The sequence below is a fragment of the Balaenoptera musculus genome, chromosome 10 (assembly GCF_009873245.2).
Source record: "Balaenoptera musculus isolate JJ_BM4_2016_0621 chromosome 10, mBalMus1.pri.v3, whole genome shotgun sequence".
Taxonomy (NCBI): Eukaryota; Metazoa; Chordata; class Mammalia; order Artiodactyla; family Balaenopteridae; genus Balaenoptera; species Balaenoptera musculus.
In genome coordinates, this window is record NC_045794.1 from 33,501,738 (window position 1) to 33,519,031 (window position 17,294).

At 43.5% G+C, this 17,294-nt stretch overlaps 1 protein-coding gene across 15 annotated transcripts in view; it reads right to left on the bottom strand.

Annotated features, from left to right (window-relative positions):
* Positions 1–258, bottom strand: part of PRICKLE1 (prickle planar cell polarity protein 1) — a 107,802-nt gene extending 107,544 nt beyond the window's left edge. For all 15 annotated transcript variants that reach the window (XR_005021553.1, XM_036866635.1, XM_036866631.1 and 12 more), the window contains exon 1: positions 49–258. The gene's annotated coding sequence lies outside the window, so the exon portion shown is untranslated. The remainder of the gene's footprint in view (positions 1–48) is intronic.
* Between the last annotated feature and the right edge of the window lie 17,036 nt (positions 259–17,294).

Below are 17,294 nucleotides of genomic sequence, written 5' to 3' on the forward strand. Positions count from 1 at the left end.
CTCGCCCCTCACCGCCGCACCCGCAGCCCCTCTGCGGAGCCCACTCACCCCGGCGAGGGAGCGGGACTCGGCTGGACTGTCGTCGGCGCCGCGGCGGGTCTGCGGAGCTGAGGTCCGCGGCGTCAGCGGCGGGCGAGGGTGGGCAGCACGCGAACCATCCGAAGCCCGGGACGTGGCCGTGCCGGCCGCGGTGCCCCTCGCGGAGGTCAGCGCAGGCTGTGCGAGGCGGGCACGCTCCGGGGCGCGCTGTCGGGCGCGGCGGCCGCGGGAGGCGGCGCTCGCTGGGCTGCAGGCGGAGTGCGCCCTGCTCCCCAGCCCGCGCCGCGCTGCCGCGCACCCCGCCCTCGGCCGCCTGCCCGGCACTAGCGAAAACGCGGAGCGCGGACGCCGCCGCGGGATCAGGGCTGTTCGCGCGCCCACGCGCCCCTGGCTCCGCCTGGAAAGGCCGGGTCGGCGCCCGGCTCCGGCGGCGGGGCGGGCAGGACCGGCTCGGCGCAGCGGGAAGGCTGAGCTGGGCGCGGGGGATCTGCTGGATGAAGTTCGCCTGGGCACAGCCCAGGTTCTCAAGTGCACTTGGGTCGTCTCCTCTGCCCCGCCCCCGATCTTAAGCCTTTTTTTTTTTTAACCAACCATTCTGATGGATTGAAAGACAGGAAGGGTGAAGCGGGGAAAAAGACAAACCCAATTTCCTCTGATCAAACGGTTTGGAGGTTGCCTATTTGGGTTTCTTCTCCTTTGGCGTGGGGGAGGGGGGTAGTTAATTAAACTCTCACTTAGATTCCTTCCGGCGCGCCTCGCCTCGCTGGGGACCCGCTTGGACTCGATCCTATCTCGTGTAATCCCACAGGCTGGGCTGTCTCCGCCTCGGAGCACGAAGCCAAAGATTCAGCCTCTAGTCTGTTCCCTTCCCTCCCCGACGATCCTGGTCGTCTCAAAAAAAAAAAAAACCTCTAAGTCTAGGGAGTGCACGTGAGAACCTCAGCCCATCGCAATGTCCCCAACCTGACCCAAGTTAGCGTGGCGAACTTAAAGCCGTGTTCAAAGTGTTAATTTGATCACGATGATCATTTTTCATTGGCCAAGCTAATCTCCATGTTTTCATTCTGCCCAGTTCCCAGGGCTGGGCTCTCAGCTGCTTTTCGCTCAGGAGGAATTTGGACTTAGCTTGTTTGAAAGTTCTGCCCTGATATCTGGGTTGCCTTAGAACCTTAAAACCCTTCACTCATTCCATCCAGTTCCAGATCAGTGGAGTCTCACACCGTGGGAGTACTGTTTCCCCCGTTGCAGAAGGTGAATCCGACAGCAGCTGCTGAGCCCAACTTCACGGGTGTCTCTGCAAAGCTGGGGCTTCGTTGACCTCTCAATCCCTTCTACAACCCTCTAAGACACTGTAACATCTTCCAGAAAGATGAGGATGTGTGTATGCGTGTGTGTGTGTGGGGGTGGGGGGTGTTGATCGATGCATTTTTTTATTCCTTTAAGAAAAATCAAAACAGCCAATTTCAGAGCACCAAATCTCCTCGATTTTCATTGGGAGTAAAACAAGGCAATACTAAACAAATTCGGAGCCGATGAAAAAGAGGATGTAAAGCAATAACATCTAAAGGCAGAAGGAAGGAGAAAAGGTACAAATCTAGGAAAATGTTTGACCACAGCCCTGTGCTCTGTGATTCCAAGTCAGATTCAGATCTCCCTGCACTGTCGAAACTTTCTCCCCTCTAGATTCACGACTGAGTTTCTAAACCTCTGAGCATAGATCCCTCAGGAAACAAGGCTGTTGCTTTTGAAATAACTCCACTTGTTCCTGGTGTTTGTAACTGACGGGAATCTAAGGAAAAACGATCTGGGCTGTCTTGCTCCTTGGCATTTTATTGGAGTTGGCCTTTTAAGTTGTGTCTGTTTATCTTGCCAGGGTTACAAATGCTTCTATTAAGCTGTAAACTTTTATCTTCTACCTAAACTCCAGAAATGCCAAGAAGACTGACAAAATGATTTATTCCACCCATGGAGGTCATGAAAATTAGTACTTAGAAGGGCAAAGAGTCCACTCTCCTATTAGCATCTGTGGGTGCCTATCTGTCTATTGTCTCAATGGAGACCTTCAAATGAAAGTCAGTTTCCCAACAAACTGAATGACGCAGTGGAATAGAGTCAATGGAGGATGGAGTGGAGGACAGCATCATTGAACTCCTGCAGCTGTGTCTTCATGAGAAAGTCCTCTTTGATGGACCAGTAGACACTTGTAGCAGGCAGAGCTGAGCATGGAGCTCAAGAGGAGGATATTTATGGAAACTGCACTTGGCTCTCCCTATTAACTGGAGACAATGCTACTTTCTTATGATTAGAAATGAATCTGATATCGGAGGACTTACAGCTCTATGGTGACTTCACAAAGGTTTTGTTTGTTGAGAACCTATTGTTTGGTATCAAACATGCTGGGCACAGGAGGACATTCATAATTGCCCCTTAAGAGGATTGTTGCCTCTTTGGACAATGCTCTGGGAAGCATCTTTTGGACCCATTGCAAAGACGAACCCTTGGTCTTCAACCAGGACTCACAAAATTACTTTGGGTGGTACATGTGATAATTTGTGGTCAGAGAAATTTGAGTTCAAATCTCAGCCCAACTGCTTACCAAATGCAGCCTAGAATAATGTAGTTAGGATTAAAGTGGTGCTTAGCTTCTTCATTTGTAAGTGAGGATAATAATATCCCCCTCAGAGAGCTGTTGGGAGGATTGAATGCTAGGTATGCAGTAGAGACTCAGTAGGTGGAAAGTTTATACAATGCCATTGTATAAGGCATTGTCTCACACCACCCTTCTCTACACCAGCCTCCATGCAAAATCCTACAAATTAGGAAAGAACCATTTTGAACGTAATCTGAAAAAGCATTCTTCATTGTGGACTATTCGGTTGCTTCTGGGTCTTTTATATTAATGGTGTTATTTTCTTTGTCTTTGCAAACCAACAAGTACCAAATCTTTTATAAATAAATCAGTTCACTTAGGGAATGTCTACTTTTCTTTTAAAGCTTTGATAACAAATGCATCTTTTTGTAAATGATACCTTTATGCGTTGAAATGTCCTTCAAATATTCATGTGTTGGAGTCCTTGCTTCCAGTATCTCAGAATGCAACCTAATTTGGAAACAGGGTCTTTACAGAGATAATCAGGGAAAAAATTAGGTCACTGGGTGAGCCCTAATCCAGCATGACTGGTGTTCTTCTAGAAAGTGCAAACAGACACGCACATAGGGAGAATAGCATGTGAAGAAGGCAGAGGTCAGGGTGATGTGTCTTATAGATAAGCCAAGGAACCACCAGAAACTAGGCACGAGACTTGGAACAGAATCTTCCTGTGGTTCTCAGAAGGAACCAACCTTGCTGACACCTTGATCTCAGACTTCTAGCCTCTAGAGCTGTGAGACAATACATTTCTCTTGTTTAAGGCACCCAGTTTGTATGCTTTGTTATGGCAGCCCCGCTCACAAATACAATTCCCAATCAAGTCACGCTATGAATGCCTTGGCTCGCTGAAGAGTACTTTCACGTGAAGATGAGGCGTTCACGATGGTTTAGGCCACAAGCTGGGGACTTTAAAAAGGAAGAACCTGATGGTGTTGTCAGGCTCTGTTTGATTCCCAGGTCTGCTGGGTTCCTAGGCTTTGCTTGGTTCCTGTTCCTTGTGTCTCTTGTTTGCCCACATCTGGGACTCTTTTCCCTGACCTGCAGACTCAGCCCTACTTAATGTTTCCCGAATGAATCATCTTGACCCTGTAATGACCTGCATGGGCTTAGCTGTAAGGCATGTTCCCCTGTTGAGGAATCCTACATAGACTTCCCAGTGCTTTCTGGATAGAGTGCACCCTATTTGGTTAGCCTAAAAGGTCTTCCATATTTGCACTCTGCTTATCTTTCTAGTTTATTTTCCTACCACTCCCCATCCTATTTGCTCTTAACATATTAAGTTATTTACAATTCATTGAAAGCATCAAGCTATTTTATGCCTCTGTGCTTTGAACACACCTACAACATTACCCACTGACGAAAGGTCTTCTTTATTAGCTAACTCCTGCTTATCCTTTAAAATTCAACTCAAGCATCAACTTCTTGACAGTCCATTGATTTGCATATTTGTTGTTTTGTCTGCCCGGCATTTGTTTCTCCTTTGTAACACCCCAGATTTCCTTTGGGGAACCACCTTCCTTCACTGTGAGTGCACAAGCTTTCATTGCAGACTCATCCCTGGTTTTGCTGTTGGGATCATGTGACCTAGACCTGGAAAGGGAGAGCTCTGGATCCCCCTGATCAAAAGATTGGTTCAGGGAAGGGTATGTGATCCAAGTCAGGTCCTGAGATTTGTGCACAAGCTTTTAGGAATTCCACAACAACAAATTCAACAAATATGTACTGAGCACTGATGTACCAGCCACCTTTTTACTGGAAATCCAACAGTAAACCAAACAGACAAAGTCTCTACCCCTGTGGATCTTCTTTGAGCCCCTGGATCAAACCCTACCTGAAAACAATTACCACTGAACTTGTCAGATTACATCAATATCTTGTTGTTGTTATTTAAGCCAATTAGGGGTTTAAATGACTTAAAATTAAAGGATACTAACTGGTATATCCCTCCCCCATTTAGATGCCACTTTTCTCTGTTCAACTTTCTACTCCTTCATCACTTTGTTTAATTAATTAAACCTGATGTTATTCCAGAAAAAATTTAAGTCCACTTAACAATTACGCAACAATAAAATGCAGCAAGTTAATGTGAAATTGTAATTTGAAAATAGTTATGAAATGTGAAACAGATATGAGGCAAATTCATAAAATTCATCCCATAAAGAGTGGGACACAATTTAGCTTTTAGGTTTCTAGCAGCCTGTATAATAAGGGTTACATAATTCTTACACAATTGAAAATGTATTTAAGGTAAAACAATCCTATTAAGAGAAGCACAACTATTGCTAAATCAAAGAGCAGAAAGTAGCACCCTCACGCCAGGTCTTTATGAAGAAGGCTCTAGAAAAATGACAAACAATATCCTCAACAAAATCGTCACAGAAGCACACAACAATGTGTCACTTGAGGCTGTTTCTCAGAGCATCCCTCAATTCACTCTTCAGAAAATCCATGTTTCATCCAATAAAGATGTTAAAAAAAAAAAAGGAAAATCCATGTTTCAGAAGGAGCGATTTAATTCACTTCATTTTGTGACGGCACTTCACAGAATGTAAGCAATGACATTAAAGTGAGAGGTCCAGAGTGCTCTGGTAGTGCATAGCAGAGGCAAGCTACATAGTTGGAGGGGACAGAGGTAGCGTGAGGGAAGGCTTCCTAGAAGAGTCACCTGAAAGATGAGTTAACCTAGGGAAAGATGTATGTGTGCGTGTGGGGGTGTGTGTGAGTGTACATGTGTTCAAGCATTTTAGGCAGAGGGAACATCACGTGTAAAAGTGAGGAGGAGAGTGTAAATATGGCGAATCTGAGAAACTGAAACATGTTCCATCTGGCTGCAGTCTGAGGTACTCGGGGAGAGTGATGGTGGAGGTTTGGATGAGCCTCTAGAGATGGGCAGAGGCTGGGTCATGAATGAGCTTAAAAGCAGGGACAAGTTTGTTGGGGGAAGATTCAGTTTTGGAAGACAAGAGAAAGTAAGTAACCTTCAATATTAACTAAGAAGTAGTTAAAGCAAGTGGAAGGAGCTAGGGAGAAAGCAGTGTGCAAGAATTCAAGAGAAGAGAGTAGTACCTACCCTCTTCTGCTAAATTTTAGACTGTCCAGAGCAGACTATGTTCCATGGAGCCCTAAGAGTTCTATCGAACCCCTAAACTAAGAGGTTTGATGGAGGCCCTCAGAGGGCCTGACGGGCGGATCCTGGGCCCCTCGAGGGGTTTCAGCAGTTTATTTATATTCATAAAGTGGACCAACAAATCTGCGTATCCTTCAGGCAATCCTCCTTAAATAAAAGTGCACTAGGCTTTGGGGAGTTTGACCAGCAGTGATCTTGAAATTATAATCCCTGGGAAATACTGAACTATTCCATGTTGCTCATTTTAAAAGGAATTATATATTTTAATTCAGCTGAGCCCAGTTGATGATCTCTTGTAAAAATTGTGCCTACTCAGGACACATGAGAATTGAAGGCCATTTCAAAGGTGAGTGGAAGGAGGTCGCTGGGTCAGGGTCCACTCGTCCATCACAGCAATCTCTGTGGCCTTTAATTCGCTGTCTCTTCCACTAGTCTGGTCCTTGAAGGCAGTGTTGCCTCTTTCAATGTTGTGAGTCCAGTGCTTTGCACAGAGACTGGAACCCAGTTGGTGCTCAATATACACAGAATTATAAGTGAACACTGGGACCCAATGGAGAGCTGCTGGGGAGGAGGGAGAGAGGTGGAGGCAGGTAGGGCTGGTCTGCCCCCCCTAAGGTGATCCAGCCAAGGCTAGTGTGCTCCACAATCTGCAGGAGCTCAGGACCAGGCCTTTGGGCAGTAGGGACTCCATAGTTGGAGAGGCAGTGGGCTAGGTGAAGCAGCAATCGGGGTTTAGGGGCAGAGTCTAACATCCCCGGAAGATGGAGTGTCAGGTTGTCAGTGTTCAACCAAAGGAGCTGAGGTTCAAGGGTGGACCAGAGTCCCAGTGGCCAAATTAGAAATCAGGGTGAAGTCCAGTGGTGTCTGTATGTGATAGGGGCATCTCCTATAGGAGATCCCCAACTTTGGAGAACAAGATGAATTCCAGACCTCCGCAGCCAAAATGAGGAGCTGGTCTGGAGAATAGATTGGTGTTTTGTTTATTTTGGTTCTCTGATTCTGGCTTCCTTATTTATACTTCAAACCAGACACTATCGATTTCACATACCTGTGAGTTTGAGAAAAACAGAGAGAGGAAAAATTCATGTCCTTTCGCTCACAGCTGTTAACCCTATCTATTTTATTTCAGGTCTTTGTGCTATGTAGAGGCACTAAGACTAATTCCTTCACGTTGACAGCTTACAAAACTTAAGACAGTGGCATGATGGCTTCTAATGACCTTTCTGGAAATATCCTGGGTTAAATGGTGTTTTATTTTCTCTTGTTTTTGTCCGAAAGGAACTTTGGAACTTGTAGTTGAATCACTGAAGGAAGACTAAAGTCAACCCTTTGTCTCTCTAATCTTAGATTTTACTACCTATTCTCTCTTTTTTTATAAAAAGTAGCAATTCCTGTTTCAGAATGTGGCTTATTCTTTTGGCCCCAGGCTTGAAGATCTCCTACAGATAGCACATGGTGTTCCATAAATATCTTCAGGTATGACCTGCAATGTCTGAATTAGCTTTTCCCCTCACTAGTGCTTTGGCTGGGACAGAAGTTCCCAGATGTTGGAGTTTAAATAATCCCACAACTCCTAGTCATACTTCCACCCCATGTCCCAACTCCCACCCTGAGCCCAGCATTTGTGGGCCATTAAAATAAAACAAAGCTCAAGCAAGCATAAAAAAAAAAAAAAAATGACATGCTCGGTAGTGTGGTTATGGGCTATAAGTGTCAAAAAGGAGCAACTTTCAAATAGAGATTGCTAGATTTACATCCATTTTCTTCTGGAGTTTAAGATGGGAAGGGCGAGATTGTGGGGTGCTGACTGCATGCCATTTCATGAGCAAAAAAAGGAACTGTTGGCTTTGCTTACCAACTCTGAAAATTCAGATACAAGCCACAGGGTAGAAAGAAGGTGAGGGCAGCATTTCTGATCCCCTGGGAAAGGGCTCCCAGGCCGGCACCCTCCACCAGGATGTGGTTTTCTGGTGAGTGAGAGCCACTGATGGGCCTGGAAATTAGCCTTTTATGTTAGTGTGCTGACCACGTGACTCTCCATTGCTATCCTAAAGCATTAGCAAAATAACCTGTCACTCGTGATGTGGTTAAGCGAAATGTACAAAGGAAATGAGTTTACTAACTCCATTAGGTTAAAAGGCAAATGGGAGACTGAAACCATAATCAAATGGTAATATTTTATTTTTCAGAATTAGTTACCTGACAGGGTATTTCTCTTTTAATTTAACGTTCTATATGGTGAAATGATGAAGTTTAAGGAGCTTAATAGAGAAACAGAGGAAATTAGGGTGCCAAGCAAATCAACATGCTTAATCCTCTTTATAGAGTTTCAGAGTTACAACCCATTCTTGTTAAAAAGTACTATTCCAGCCCCCAAAGCAGAATAAGTCAATATGAGAAAAAGGAAAAAAAAAAACCCACAAAAAACCCACCTCAAACCCCACACAGGAGCTGAAAATGAAATCAATGAATTTTCCCAAATGAATGACTCAAGATGGTGAGATCCCAGCCCATGCTTCTGCGTGGCGCTTGAACTTCTATATTTGCAAGTTATATGAAATCGCTTCTAGTCTGAAATTGGAGTTTGCCTGGAAGCAGCTATAATTCTCTTACTGTCTCATTAAATAGGTTAAAACAGGCAGGCAGTTCTGTCAGCAGGGCCTAGGAGGAATGTGAATACAGTGGGAAGTTGATGTCTCTGCACAGCGATTCTCTCTGCAAGAATCAGCAAAGGTGTGTGGGTGACAGTAGTAAGGAGGAAAAGGAAGAGAAAGGAGAGGCAACTATCAAAACACAGCCAAAGGAAATGGAGCTCTTGTCACAACCCGGTGGGAATATACTGATACTATTTTTCCCCAATTGAGTTGGATGCATCTGTTAGGGAAACGCTCTCCGTGGGAGCAAAGTCCTTGGAAACAGATCTAAGCCATTCCATTTATAGTGCAAATGCCTATCAATGGACTCAGTGACCAGCGCTGGGCAAGTTGTTATTGTTACTCTTATCGACATTATTTTTATTGGATTCTTGAGGGTTAATACTGGAGAATGAAGTTTTCTTCTCACTTTTAGGATTTGATGCTGAAATTGATTTAAAATGTTTAAACAAAAACCTTAGCTTAGGGCTTCCCTGGTGGCGCAGTGGTTGAGAATCTGCCTGCCAATGCAGGGGACACGGGTTCGAGCCCTGGTCTGGGAAGATCCCACATGCCGCGGAGCAACTAGGCCCGTGAGCCACAACTACTGAGCCTGCGCGTCTGGAGCCTGTGCCCCGCAGCAAGAGAGGCGCGACAGTGAGAGGCCCGCGCACCGCGATGAAGAGTGGCCCCCACTTGCCGCAACTAGAGAAAGCCCTCACACAGAAACGAAGACCCAACACAGCCAAAAATAAATAAATAAATAAATTAATTTAAAAAACAAAAAACAACAAAAAAACCCTTAGCTTATTCACTGATTTATGAGCATCATAAGGATGGGATGCTAGGTGTGTTATTGTTAGTACTTAAGTGGTGCATTCTCTCTCTATTCTGTTTGAGTGAGGTTTGCTGACACAGCAGCTATGTGGTGGCAAAGTTTTTACCACCTCTCCCTCTCATCTGGAGCTTTGCACATCTGCTTTCTTTCTTTTCTTTTTTAAAGGATACATTTCTTTTTTTAAAAATTAATTAGTTAATTAATTTTATTTTTGGCTGTGTTGCGTCTTCGTTGCTGCATGCGGGCTTCCTCTAGTTGCGGCAAGTGGGGGCTACTCTTCGTTGCAGTGCGTGGGCTTCCCATTGTGGTGGCTTCTCTTGTTGCAGAGCACGGGCTCTAGGCACACGGGCTTCAGTAGTTGTGGTGCACGGGCTTAGTTGCTCCGTGGCATGTGGAATCTTCCTGGACCAGGGCTTGAACCTATGTCCCCTAAATTGGCAGGAGGATTCTTAACCACTGCACCACCAGGGAAGTCCTGCACATCTGCTTTCATATTATTTGGCATGGTTTGTGCGGTTTAAAGCTCCGCCGATTAGATTGTTAGCCCTTGGAAGGCAGGGGTCATTTCCAAGATTTCTTTCTATCCCTCCCATATACCTATGCACGTGGAACTGTGTCTTCACACTGTCGGAAAGCAATACATGCTGGTTGACAACTCATATTGATTAAGTGGGTATTTCCACATCCTCAATGTACTCTGAACACAAAATCATAGAAGAGTTGTGGGAGACTCATTTTATAGAAGAGAAAACCGAGAAGAAAGGGAAAAACTGTGCTCATAGGCACAACACCAAGCGGTGATTAGAACTCAGCTGTCAGACCTCTATGTTTTCCTTTTTTTTTTTTTTTTTAAAGATTTATTTATTGATTGATTGATTGATTGTTATGTTGGGTCTTCGTTTCTGTGCTAGGGCTTTCTCTAGTTGCGGCAAGTGGGGGCCACTCTTCATCGCGGTGCGCGGGCCTCTCACTATCGTGGCCTCTCTTGTTGCGGAGCACAGGCTCCAGACGCGCAGGCTCAGTAGTTGTGGCTCACGGGCCCAGTTGCTCCGCGGCATGTGGGATCTTCCCAGACCAGGGCTCGAACCCGTGTCCCCTGCATTGGCAGGCAGACTCTCAACCACTGCGCCACCAGGGAAGCCCTATGTTTTCCTTTTGTTCCTTACCAGTTGCAGAAACTGGTTTCATTAAGTAAAGTTCAAGAGACTAGGGGCTGGTGGTAAAAAGAATTCATGGCACACATCCTGGGATGCTAAGGCATCGTTCTTGGCTTTGAGTGTGATGGCTGTTTTGTAAGTAGAGCACAGGGTGTTCTGCACATCACACAGGACCCAGGGCTATAGGGAATCCTTCTCTGTCTTGATATGGGGCAAAGAGAATGTTCCACTAAGCAGTAGCTCCCAGGCATGAGCCTAAAGAGAAAGAAGAGAACGTGGCAGCCAAAAGTGTGCCTGCTGGCTTTCTTACCTGAGGCCTAGGCTGCCTGGTTTTCTGTAAAGTTTCTTTTTAAGCAGCTATTTCTGGGCACTGGCCGCAGGGGAAACATTCTTTTCTTTGACCACAATCCAAAGGCAAACATATAGGAGGGCTTTTTTCTGTTTGCATCCCAAATAATGGCCTCCTTTCCTCCCTCTCTTCCTTCTTTCCTTCTGAGAATATTTGTTGATCACCTACAATACACTGAGAACAATGCGGAGTAGATGATGGGGAGACGGTTATGAAAAACCTCTGCCCTGCTCTGGAGCGCCTGGGTTTATTAGGGAGATGAATGTCACCATTATTCACCCAGCAGTGAGATAAATGCTGAAAGAGGCATCTCCGAAGTGGGAGCACAAAGGAAGGGACAGCTAATGATGTCTATGAGGCCAGGCGAACGTTTTCGAGGAAGTGACATTGAGTGTTCATGGAAGAGTTATCGGGTCGGGTTTCGCTGGAAGAGAGATGTCCCTGGCGGAGGGGGTAGCATGTGCAGCTGCAGGAAAACCCAGAATGCTTAGGAACCCAGAAATGTTTTGGGGTGGTAGAAAGTGAGGAGTTGTGTGGAGGGGTCCTGAAAGCCAAGGCAGGAAAGAAGAAATCTAAAGGACATTGGATGCTGTGCTAAGGAGTTTATATTTTAGCTCAAGGTGATGGGGAGGAAAGAACCAGCAGAGCAGAAACCTACAATACTAATGTCCTTTTCCTCAAAGTAATACACGTTGCTGAATATAAATAGCTCTGCTAAAGAAAAAATAGACCCGGGCTCATTTTATTTTCCTATAAAGATGAAAATTAGTTCTTGGAGATACCTTTTGCTTTTGCAATCATTAAGTTTTTCCCAGTGGTATACAATAGTACTTTTATAAAGCAAATCATGTTTTTCATGGACTTAAAATGTAAAGACTGTCATACAGAGTGAAGTAAGTCACAAAGAGAAAAACAAATATTGTATATTAACACACGTATGTGGAATCTAGAAAAATGCCATAGATGATCTTATTTGCAAAGCAGAAATAGAGGCACAGACATAGAGAACAAACGTATGGATACCAAGGGGGAAGGGGGTGTGGGATGAACTGGAAGATTGGGATTGACATATATACACTACTATGTATAAAATAGATAACTAATGAGAACCTGCTGTATGAACTCTACTCAGTGCTCTGTGGTGACCTAAATGGGAAGGAAATCCAAAAAAGAGGGGATATATGTGTACGTATAGCTGATTCTCTTTGCTGTACAGCAAAAACTAATACAACACTGTAAAGCAACTATACTCATATAAAAATTAATTTTAAAAAGTAAGTAAGTAAATAAATAAATAAAAATTAAAACAACACCAAAAAGTTAATGGAAAGGGCAATGGAATGGGAATTGTGAGACCTGGGTTCTGGGTCCAGGGCCCCCCTTAACAGGGGAGGGTGGGAATCCCCTCTGCTCAGGTTTCCTCATTCATCAGGTCAGGGTATGGGAAGAGGAGCCTTTCAGGGATCTTTTAGCATTAAGATTGGAGTGTGTAACTTGTGCGTGTGTGTGACGTGTTTCTGTCTGTCTGTATTTGTGTATTTATATCTAGTCTAATTCCAATAAGAATGTGAGGCAGCTGAGAATAAAAGGCACTGATTCAATAAGAGTCAAAATCTTAAACTTAATCAGGTTATTATAAAAATAAACAAAGCAAAGTAAAACAGCCTACTGATTCTCACCATAACCAGGGAAGGGAATAATATCAGAATAAAGAACGGCCTTCTGAGTTGCCATCATCATGCCATCTTATTTAAAGTTTATTAATTTTTTAGATAGGTGATACATGCGTAAGTTTCAAAATTTGAAAGTTAAAACATACATACAATAAAAAGCCTCCGTCTCACGCCTTCTCCTAGCCACCCAGGCTTCCTCTCGCCAGGCAGGCCCTATACTCTCTAGCTGCCCAGATAAGGTAGGAAATAAGACAATTTACAAAGTTCTCAAGGATCAAGTTTTATCACAAAAGAAAGGCACTTTTTTTTTTTTTGAGGGAGGAGAATTTTAAGCTCTTAAAGAAATTTGTCAAAAGGATGCCTACACAGCAAATGCTCTTGAGTAAAATCATGGAAAATAAACTTAGTAATATCTATGGACAACGTAGAGGAGTTCCTCATTTCTGAGCTCTTCATCTGTTTCAGAATTTAAAGAAATACTTTGTTGAATTCCCCAAATTCTGTCCCATTAAAAAAATCAAGAAGAACAGACTTTGACCTAGGTATTTTTGGGGAAAAATTTACCCCAAACCTCATTTATTTCTGCCCTAGAGGAAACTTGGCTCCTGAGTTATGTTTAATTTTGAAAAGTACTACAACCTTATCTGATTCTAAGATAATTCGTCCCCCAGATGAAGCGCTGTATAACTGAATGGGGAAATCTTTTGGCTAAAATTGTTTAGTGTTATCCACTTACATATGACAGTGCAACTGACAAGAGTTTGGTTTGACATAATTACTATTTAGCTGTTCTCCTAGGCAGTAATTGGTCAACAGGTTCAACTGCTTTTAGAGGCCACTCCTGGAATGTGAAAGTGGTGCCATGTGATCAGCATAAAAAGGGTCCTTCTCTTCTGTTGCCCAAATAGGTACCTTGGATTTGGAGCTAGTACCAAATAGTCCAGGTACAAGTTAAACTTGGAAGGGGTTGTGTGCCACTGAAAAGATGCTATAGTTGTCAGAAAGTGAATTTTGTCAGCTCTGATTCTCCGACCAGTAGGGAATTAAATGCGGTAAAGGGGTATTAAAAACCTTAGGTCAACGCACATTATGTAATCTGGCCATAAATCATTGCCTGTAGAATGAAGGACTGACACCAGATCAATAATTGCCAGAAAAATTAAAATTTTCATTAAGTGAAACAAAAAGCAACATTTGAACAGTTAAACCTCAAACCAGCCTGCTTTCCAGGGGGGGATAAGAGGTGGAGTGACCCAGGCCTGGACCTTGTTGAGCAGAACTGGCATAGAATTCCGAGGAAATGAGAGATGAAATGGGTCTATCTCATTTTTGTTTTTAATGGTCTTTGGGTCCATCTAGTTAATGGAGGTACAGATTTCTCCAAAAATCAGACCTGTAAATTGCAGTAGGTTAAAGAGCTCCCAGGGCAGGGCTGCCTTGGGACCCTTCTCTGGCTTAAGACTTGTCTTAGGGAGTGTTCTGGAAGCAAAACAAGAGCCCTTGTCCCGAAGCTGCAGCAGCAGAGCCGGGCCTTGACAGAGGTCTGTAAGTCACAGTTCCTCCCATCACAGCCCTGTGAAAACAAAGCCCCAGCCACCAAGTACAGTCTAAGGGCCAGGCCTCCCACTGAGGTCTGTGGGAGTCCCTCCCCTGCCCCTCCTCCCCTGCCACGTGTGAACCCAAGGCAGCTTTCTCAGAAGTACACAAAAACCACGTACTTCCTTGCTAGTCTGCCTCTTTTTCTTGGCTCCCTAACAGTTCCTTCCCAGACATGGGGCAGAAAAAAAGGGGTTGGATTCTCCATCAGAAAGCTCTGTTTCCAGGTTTAGTTGATCTCTAGTTCATGGTGGCACTGGCTCTTTGGCCCATCCTGGCCTCTTCTCATCTTTCAGCCAAATAGTTAATAACCTGTAAACAAATAAACAGCTGTCCAAGGGGATCCAGATATTAAAAAAGCCCTGAGGTGAATCTTTTGTGAAGCAAAGCATCTTTTTTTGTGATGCAGATATGCTTCCTCTGATTCATCTGTTTTATAGGTTAGTATGCTATAGGGCTTTCCAGCCATAAAGGTATCATTTGTCGTTGTAGTCAGAAGAATGCTGATGAGGTTTCCAGTTAAATTCAGATAAAATGAGGTCCAATTTCCTTATCGTGGCACAATGGCTGTTACCTTAAAATGTCTCATTCCATCAACCCGTTTTGTTCCACATTAAAGATCAGTGTTTTAATGGTTTCAAGTAGCAGGAACAAGACGAGTCTCCTCTCCACCAGGGAACCGCACATTCCTCCTGCCCCTTCTGTTGCCTGGAGAGGCGGGTGAAGATCCTTTGTGGCGAAAGTAATGAACTCGGAGAGAGAAGCTTCTGGAAGGAGGTGCCCTATCACAGGCAAACTGGGAGATAGTGCCAGTGTCAGAGCTGAGTCTCTATTTGTCCACCCCTGGTCTCTAAACTTCCAAGAATGCAATGTATGGTTGGAATGCTTTATCTTTGTTAAAAGAAGTATTGGGCTTCCCTGGTGGCGCAGTGGTTGAGAATCTGCCTGCCAATGCAGGGGACACGGGTTCGAGCCCTGGTCTGGGAAGATCCCACATGCCGCGGAGCAACTAGGCCCGTGAGCCACAATTACTGAGCCTGTGCATCTGGAGCCTCTGCTCCGCAACAAGAGAGGCCGCGATAGTGACAGGCCCGCGCACCGCGATGAAGAGTGGCCCCCACTCGCCGCAACTGGAGAAAGCCCTCACAAAGAAACGAAGACCCAACACAGCCAAAAATAAACATAATAAATAAATAATAAATAAAAATTAAAAAAAAATAAAAGAAGTATTATTCCACAAGGAAAAATATTATATGAATACACAAAGATGAATAGGCTGTTTAAAAAGGAGTAGTGTTTGGATAACTCCCATTCTATGGTTTCTCTTCTACTGAAAGAACGAGCTCATTTCAAAATTTTGAAAAATATAAAAAAGCACAAAGAAAATGTATTCTCTGGTCTTTTTTTTTTCCTGGACATACGTATATTACAGAAACTGATCAAATTGGACAAGTGAAACTTGCTTTTCAGTTAATATATAATGAACATTTCTCCATGTCAATATTATTTTACAACCATTACTTTATGGCTATAAGATATATTTGTTGGCCATTAACATTAAAATAATTAAAAAAAAATAAACATTCTTTAACTGGTGATGAGCATTCTTTAGCTAACTCTTTGTGCTCATTCATTATTTTCACAGGATAAACTTGTAAAAGGATTTCTGTTTTCTAAAACTGTATTTACCCAAAGTGAAGGGAAGAAGACTAACTAGCCCTGACTGCTAGGTACTAGTATCGGGGGGCAGCATAACACAGTATTTAAAAAGCATGGAATTTGCAGTCACACTGCCCTCATTTAAACCCCACTTCTACCTTATGGATGCTCAGTTTCCTCATCTGTAAAATGGGGATAATAATGGTACCTATATTCTAGGTATGCTGGGTGATACAAATGACTTAATATAGAAATGTGTATCTGGCCCATTATTGTATTTTCCTCCTTTATTGCCATTAATGGCTCAGTTAGATGGTATTATTATGGCTAAATTGCAGAGGAGGAAGCAGATGCCCAGAAATGAGAAGTGACTCACCCAAAGCAGTTAAACACAGATTTTGTGTGTCTAGCTCCAAAGTGCATTCTTTCCCATTTTATACAATAATTATTAATTTAATCCATGTAGGAACTCAAATGAAATATTAGTTCTAGAAGTGCAATTTTTCAGTCTCCCTTCAGATCTCTGCCAAAATATCACTGCCCCAGAAAAGAGCAGCTACCTATCACATCACTCTGTGTTTTCATCCCAGCATGTGTTGCAACTTTTATGATCTCTTAAACTCATTTTCTATTTATAGTCTGTCTTTCCCATTGGAATGTATGCTATCTGAGGGAGAGCCGTGTCTTTTCAATGATTTAGCTACAAATCTGGCACTTAGAATATTTAAGAAATAAATTTATTTATTTATTTATTTATATTTTATTTTTGGCTGCGTTGCGGCACGCGGGCTTCTCATTGCAGTGGCTTCTTTTGTTGTGGAGCACGGGCTCTAGGCGTGCAGGCTTCAGTAGTTGTGGCACACGGGCTCAGTAGTTGTGGTATGCAGGCTCTAGAGTGCAGGCTCAGTAGTTGTGGTGCACGGGCTTAGTTGCTCTGCGGCATGTGGGATCTTCCCGGACCAGGGCTCAAACCCATGTCCTCTGCATAGGCAGGTGGATTCTTAACCACTGTGCCACCAGGGAAGTCCAAAGACTTTTTTTCTGATAAATAAATCTTATCATTCAGATGCGTACATAGCCTAAATTACAACATTATTGCTAAATGATTTCCTTTCGCTTATGCAATAAAGATTATCTATAAGTATCAAATTACCTGGATAATTTCCATCTTTTCCTTTTCCTTTTTACTAAAAGCATCCTTGGTTCTTAGATTTAAAAAGCAACCAAACAATAAATACATTGATAAAATCTTAAACTGAATATGTATATAAAACTTGATTGAAAGTGGTGGTAAACTTCTGCCCTCATATCAAATACTTTTGAGAAATCTTCTTCAAACAGATAAAGGGCTTAAATATGAAAACATTCCTAGAAACACTCTCATTTCTTAAAGCCCAGAGTTATATTTGCCGGGTACATGTTGCATATACAGGCATAATCACCTGGACCGAGTTGCCTGACTGACCCACCTAAACAATTGGATAATTCCACAGAAAAGAATAAGTAAAATCATGTTTCAGCCCCTTTGTTTTGACTGATTGGCTGTGTTGCTTTTTCTTCCTCTATCTCTTAA